This window comes from Diadema setosum, chromosome 10 (genome assembly GCF_964275005.1).
Source record: "Diadema setosum chromosome 10, eeDiaSeto1, whole genome shotgun sequence".
NCBI lineage: Eukaryota > Metazoa > Echinodermata > Echinoidea > Diadematoida > Diadematidae > Diadema > Diadema setosum.
In genome coordinates this window covers 18441460-18449242 of record NC_092694.1, presented here as the reverse complement: position 1 = coordinate 18449242, position 7783 = coordinate 18441460, and positions in this window count along the sequence as shown.

Genomic DNA, 7783 nt, shown 5'->3' with positions numbered 1-7783 from the left:
TGTGTAGCATCATAATGACACAGTTAAACTCAAGTAACACTATAAATACTGAGGCGAACATTTCCAAATGGAATTATCGTACTTACTAATTGCCAAAGTTACTTTTTTTCTTAAATATCGCTCAATACAAAGTATGTTTAATATCGTGCTGTATAAAGTATATTTGATATAGTGCAGCATTAAGTATGTTAAACATCGTGCAGTATGAAGTTAGTCTTGCATACAGTGCAAGTTTGTCAATAAAGCGATGCTCCTTTTCAAAATATACTGAGAAAAGCAGTAATGTGGGAATACAAGCAGAACCAACCAGGAAAAGCTGCGGATCCCAAATTTATTGGTTATGATGAAATGGAAAAACACGAAAAAAAAAAAGAGAGAAATGAATAGACCAAAAGAAAAAAAAAATCGGTGTAATTTCTTTTCGGAGGATGGTGTTTTTAATTCCAATGGATTAAGTAATGCCCAACGCCCAGTTTACGTTACGTAGCTGCTCAGTGCTTTGCTTATATCTATGAACGCATTTAGATTTGGGCCTTGCTTTTTTGTATGTTTCCAGCTCAGATGAAATGGAAGAAAGAGAGTTTTCTGCGAGTCGCGCAAGGACGGAACGGAAACTGAAGAGTAGGTTTCCCTGCAGTGAACTCGGATTGAACCCTCCATAATGGAAGTTTCATATCACAGGAATGTTAATCTCCTATGTTACTGCTCTTCCCGTTACGAAATGGAAAAAGGCGAGGGTGGCGGTGAGTGGAATGATGGAGAAATATAATCCAAGTTGTGCTCCGCCAGCGAGGAAGGACAAAAAAAAAAAAAAAAAGGAACTCGAATAGAAAAGTTGTCACTGCTCATCTTCAAACAGAAAGGCAAGCCATTGCTCACAGCTGTTAAATACACAACGACACAGGTAGCCGTAGACCTTCTGACTTGTCACGCATGCTCAGTGCGAAGAACGCTATTTGTCAGGGCATCATGACGTCATGTCTTAAGGAAAAAAATAACAAAATGAACAATCATTATAAAGGACGACATTATCAAATCAAATACATTTTTCTGTTTGATTGCTTGTTTGCTTTTCTGTCTATTTGTTGGGGGGGGGGGGGGGTGGCCGGCAAATTTGGTGGGTAATTTGATAGTGCTTTCTACTTTCGGCTAGTAAGACTTTAAAATATTTCGGTCGTATTATTTTTAAAAGGATCGCCTGTTCTTTCTTGCGACTATCATATGATAAATGTTAATTTCTACGGAACGAATGGGATTTATTATTATTGCTTATCACTTGAATTCTGCAGTATTTGCGAGGATGTTACTACTTCTATAATTGTGTACAGGGTCCCCAGGAAGAACAGTACCTGCCTACTTATGGGGCTACCCTGTTAAATTCAGGCGGAATGAATAAATGAATAAATAAATACATACACACTTTTATCTATTCATTCATTTGCTTATGGATGTGTGTTTGTTTGCTGTTTTTTTTTTGTGTGTGTGTATGTGTATTGGCAGCAGCACTCTAAAGAGGGCCTCTAACCCCAAATCAAACAGACCACTCCCAAGATCTTAACAGAAACCAACATGTTCTTTGAAATAATTATCAGAAAACCTTTTTTTTTTTTTTTTTAAAAGCAGTTGATATAGTAGGTAGCCTACATGTAAATCGAGCGGGTTTCTGATACAGACTATCGCGATGGTGATCTTTTCCGCCCAAAGAAGAAAGTAAACTATTACGGAGGCTGTAATAAAGTACAGAAGTTTGTGAAAACAAACAAACAAACAAACAAACAAACAAACAAACAAACAAACAAACAAACAAATAATCTTCGAGATCTGTTTTACAGCTAAAGGTATCAACACTCGACCCGGCTACTGCATAATGAGCACAAGAGTTTGCTGTACAGACCTTATCTCCATCTTACATGCTGTGATGTAGTGTAGGGTTTGTACGATGGCAAGGTTATGTTGAGCAGAGAGACGAGTACACCCACAGTATTTGGGGAAGTTCACTGAATATGCAGAATGAAACCTGCAACCTTTTTTACAAAACGTGAAGAGCTAACAATTTTTTTCGGTGCGACAGTTCAGCCACTGTTCACGCAGTCACCCTGTATCATCATTTGCCGCGGCCTCACCTCCCGACCTTTTAGAACGTCCTTGGTTTGAGAACTTGCTCATTTTTCTCCTTCCTTGCCAGATATAACGAGCATGTTTTTGTCATATATCGACCACAAATGGGTAAGACAAATTGTTCATGTCACCTTACCACGCACTCTCAGGAAGATGCAAGGCTGTTACTCCTAGGTCGGATCACACACCTAAGAGACTAGTACAATTTACAGAGCTGATATTATTGTCATCATCTTCATAACTCCCCCAATGATCCCAGCGATTCTAATGATTATAACGTTGATGATGGTGGTGATGTTGATGATGATAACGACGACGATGATGATGATGATGGTAAGAGTTTAAACATAACAATGGCTGATGTCCTTTCAGAATATACCACCAATGAATATCACACCAATGTATGTGGGGGGATTGTTAAGAAAAGAGTCTTGGTGCTTTCTGACTGTAGGAGCTTAGAAAGACCTTAGAACTTGTAAAATGCAATTGAGAGCTGGGATTCATCACGGAACAGTGATAATATGTAAACTTTTATATATTAGTGGCAGTGCAGTAGCGAGTATTTTTTTTTTCTCATCATCTCCATAGAATTGCTCGAACGAATTCATTCACTGAAATGAAGAAATTCTAATTGTTTCTCATAAAGAAAGGTCTGGTTATGATTCTGTAAAACGTACAACATGAGCATCTATCATCACAATGATCACAATGTGTCCCTTGTGTGCTTACATCCATGTCATTCAACCTTATGTTATCCATCTAGATGGGACTTCTTTAGCGTACCTCTCTCTTTCCTTCCTTCTGTCTGTCTGTCTGTCTTTCTTTCTCTCTCTCTCTTCGTTGTTTTGTAACCCTTCATTGTATACATTCGATTTCCTGTCTCTCCTTTTAATACCTTTTTTCTCTCTCTCTTTGTACACGTATTTTGTTTTCTCATCCCATTAAATCATCTCTCTTTCTTTCCATCTTTTTCTCTCATTTTCCTTCTCCCGTTTCTCCTATTCCTAATCTCTCCTTTGCTGTCTGTCTATCTATCTATCTCTCTCTAGTTTCATTCCTTTCACTGTCTTTCTTGCCCGTGCACTCACGTCCCCTCCCCTTCCACCTTTTGAAACGTTGATGCTGACGTGTGCTTCCTAAATTTTGGCAATTCCAAACCACTTTAGCCGTCCCTCTTAAAATTGAAGGAAACGACAAAGCCGGCAACAAACTTTACTGAAATGTGAAGGTGTATTTTCCCCACTCTTATCTTACCCCTCCCTCCCCCTCTCTCTGTGTTTGACGGAATTCTACTTAATACTGATGTAGGAAGGAATGTAATGGAGATTCGTGAAATGTCGTCACCGTGTTTATAAAATGCGTGCCCATGTTGGAGCGACTACCTAATTTGAGCGACTGTGTCCAAGGAAGTACGTAAGAGTGTGTTTATTTGCCTTTTGTTTTTTCTTGTGTATTTGCATGACTGTTGTCTTTGGGTGGACATTTGCTAACGACACGAGCAATTCATAGTTTTCAACTTTGTCGCAGCCCCATTCCTTTGTGAAATGTCATCCTATAATGCTACAAAAAGAGGGAAAATACATTGCGAGTTTCACTGACAAAATATCGTTAATCATTGTATACTTGTTGATTTGGAGTTCTGAATTGACTTGAGAGTAATTGATGAAATGTTTACCTGAAATAATCATTTCAGATGCTATCGAAGAAAATGGATTCTCTGCATTATGTAAATGCGCTGACTGAATATGTCCTAGAATGAATTGATGAAAAGAAGGACATAAATATTCTGTTATATGTTCAGCAACAAAATGCATTATAGATATCGTCCATCACTTTCTTCCTAGCGAGAAAATATTGGAGCATGTAAGTGGAAATCATCTGACATTCAGTTATAAGACGATATTTCCATACAATTACGAACACAATGAATGAAAAATAAAATCTCCGCGTATCTTATTCCTTTCGCTTTTATTTTTATAGGAAATATGGCTACGACATTCCATACTTTAGAAGGAAAAATTGAGGGTATAGAAGGCATGAAATGTGAAGTAACATACAAATGACAAAGAATGAATTTCATCCAAACCTTGCATTTTGTAAAGCAGGATGGTATGTTTTGTCACTCTTTTTTCCAGTATCTACTATGATTTTATAGCAATACTTATCATAAAAGACTGCAATCATTCTTTGATATGTAGCTTGTTCGTTTATCATAATGTCATTCTATTTAATCAAATTCATGAAATTCTTTTGTCGAGATGTTTTCATTGCAACTGATTGCCAAATTGCCCTACATCGACGTTAATAAACACTGAATTGATCAGTGTTTCAGTAGTAGCCATGATAAAAAAAAAATAAAAAAAAAATCATGGGCGTACATACTCGAGTAGGATTCGAACCTACGACCTCCTTATCACCGGATAGGCGTCATCTTCACTAGACCACCGAGCTTTCGCCCGACAGCAAGTGTTGGTTCTAATCCTTATAGCATGCAGCGGGTACTGCGTAATTATTCAAATTCATGAAATTCTTCCGCAGAGATGTTTTCATTGCAACTGATTGCCAAATTGCCCTACATTCTAATTATCGATTCATGTATAAAAGCTTAGATCATTGAGTGTTTGGGTGCAATGATTTTGTGCTGTATTTGTCAATGTATCTAGAGCATAATATACACTGTCTCTGCAGCTATCCCGTTTTATTTTTACTAAATGAGTTTGTAACCTTCCATTATAATCACATTATCATCTACATTATTTTGCATTTTAAAATTACAACTCTCCTTCACATGTACAATGTAGATGACTTTCTCTTTACCTGTGCTTTGTCGATTTTATTTGAAACGTCATGTTCCAATTCAATTCAATCGAGAACTCCATTGGCATTTCAGTCGTCTACATTTTATGTGTTAAGTTTTCGTTGTCTACATTGATTGTTATAATGTTTTCCAAGATTGAGATGATATCTATTAAGTTTTCTGCATTGATTGTTATACTACTAGTAATAGTTTTTTTTTTCAAAATTTGAAATAATTTTCATGTTGTCTCCTGATTCTCTCCTATTTCTTCTTTCTCTTCGTACACTTACAAAGCAAATAGGGACTACATCTGTGGTGATAAGCGCAATAGAAACGTGTTTCATTACACAAACACACACACACACACATAATGTATAATCATGTCTATGTATATATATATATATATATATATATATATATATATATATATATATATATATATATAATGTATAATGTATAATCATGTATATGTATATATATATATATATATATATATATATATATATATATATATATATATATAAAGGCCTACACATTTGTGTGTATGTATATAGATATCCCTATTTGTAAAAATGCCGACGAAAAGAATTTCCTATAAATTATGGACAATAAAATGAAATCTGATCTGATTTTATATATATATATATAATTATATAGATATATAGATATATAAAATGTATATGTGTACCAACATGTGTGCCTATGTATGTATATATGAGTTTGTATGTATGCATGCATGTATGAATATGTGTATCTAGATATGTTTGTATATATACATAAGTATGTATAAGTATGTTTGTGTGTGTATTGAAAAAGCATCAAGAAATGACATACAAGAACATTCATATAAAATTATTAAAGCAAATATGCACACAGACACATATATCCACGTGTTGTTGTACAGGTTTGTGCAAGAGCTGATAGAAAAGAAAAATATACATATCTATGTTAAGGACACTTTTGATAGTTCCAGAAAAAGAGAAGAGGGGAGATAGCTCAGGGAATGGGGATGGGGATGGGGGTGGATGGGAAGGGGGGGGGGGGCAATCCTAGTCCACGTCAAGAGGGAAGCTGGCTAAAAGGGCACGGAGAAGGGAATGACTTGGTGAGGTAGTGTCGTGAGAGGCGGATTCAGCGTTGCATGACGGGATAGATTGGAAATGAAATCCGCCGCGTACATTAATGCGCGCGGCAGATCTTTCGACAGGTGGTAAACTAACTAACGAACAGTGGCTTTCGCATCAACCTGGCAAGTACCTTCCTATCGTCATCGGGCTTATATGCTGGGAGAAAATGAAAACAGGGGGGAAAACAACAAAAAGTTGGTCGTGACATCGTCAAGCGTCAAATTGACTCTGTGATGTAGTAGGTAGGTTGTGAGCAAAAGACGTGAAGCAGCCAAATTGGGCGCAGGGTGGGACTGTCAAAGTAAATAGATACAGTATGTTTATATTTTCCCATTTCATGATACAGTAGATGGAAAGTAATGATTAAGTGATTGCGAGTTGTGAAAGGAAGGCAGAATATTAAGTAAATTCCTAGGTTTTGACATGCAAATGTGAATAGAACATGTATTTATTTAGATATAAATCATAACACTGTTTTCTGATAACATTTTCAGAGATGAATTTCTGTACATTTCGGTACCTATACAGTATCAGAAGATTTCTGCACTTACACTTTTCCGCTACCACATGAATTCGGGATAATGAAACAGATGACCATAAAAACTTAAGTCTCCCGTGAAAGCACCCACAACTCAGTCATCTGAAGGCAGCTAAATAGCCCTACTGCTTAATGTACAATTCTACAACAAGATAAAGTTCGTTTGGATAGAGAGAAATCGGATTATTGATACAGGATGAAAACACAGGTTTCGCCAACTTTGGACCTTCAATAAAGTAAGTAATGGACTTTAGATGTTTACTTTGTTTTAACAATTCATTAATATTAGTTGCAAAGGTGTAATGTTATCACCACACAATTTTCCGTTTTAGTATAAATGAATTTCCACTAAATTTCTATTATTGTTCCTTGTTCAAATAATTGCTCCTTGTATCACAGTTTTACAACACACAATGAAAATAAACATTGCATAAATATGTCCAAATTGAGCAAAAAATGTCAAACATCTTCGATTTAGAACCTATTATACTGTGATCATACTTTTTTTGACATATTTAGAAAGTGAATATATATATATATATATATATATATATATATATATATATATATATTGACATGTTCTGTACATTTAAATATCATTTAAGGAAAGATGAAAGTTAATCGTTTAAATACGTAGCAACCCATAGATTAACCAAGGATTTTACCGTGAATGAGATTTGAGCATCCAGGGATGTGTATTAAATCTGTTCAATGATTGAATTCAGACATGGCACAATGAAAGATTGCAACTGTTCAATATTTTTGAGCGTTTTACTCCTTTGATGATTGAATCTTATCTTACTACTAAATGGGATGGTATTGTTTTGTTTGGGTTGGGGCTTTAGATTTTTTAAAACTTTTTTGGGACATGATGAGAAATTACTTATGAAATAATGAAAGAGAATACAATTCTGAAGGAAAAACAATATTGTTATTCATAATTTATATTAATGATTTTTCCTCTGTTTCAGAGCTACTTTATTTTATACACTTTGCTGATGATACCAGTGTTTTTCTTGCCCATAACGATATCGATGTCCTTGTTCAACAAGTAAATACGGAATTGCAAAAAAAGTGACCAACTGGGTCAGAGCTAACAAGTTATCTTTGAATGTTCAAAAAACAAAATATGTGCTTTTCAGCAATACTGTTGATTCTTTGAACTCAGAAATAGTTCTGAATGATTGTAATTTAGAAAGTGTG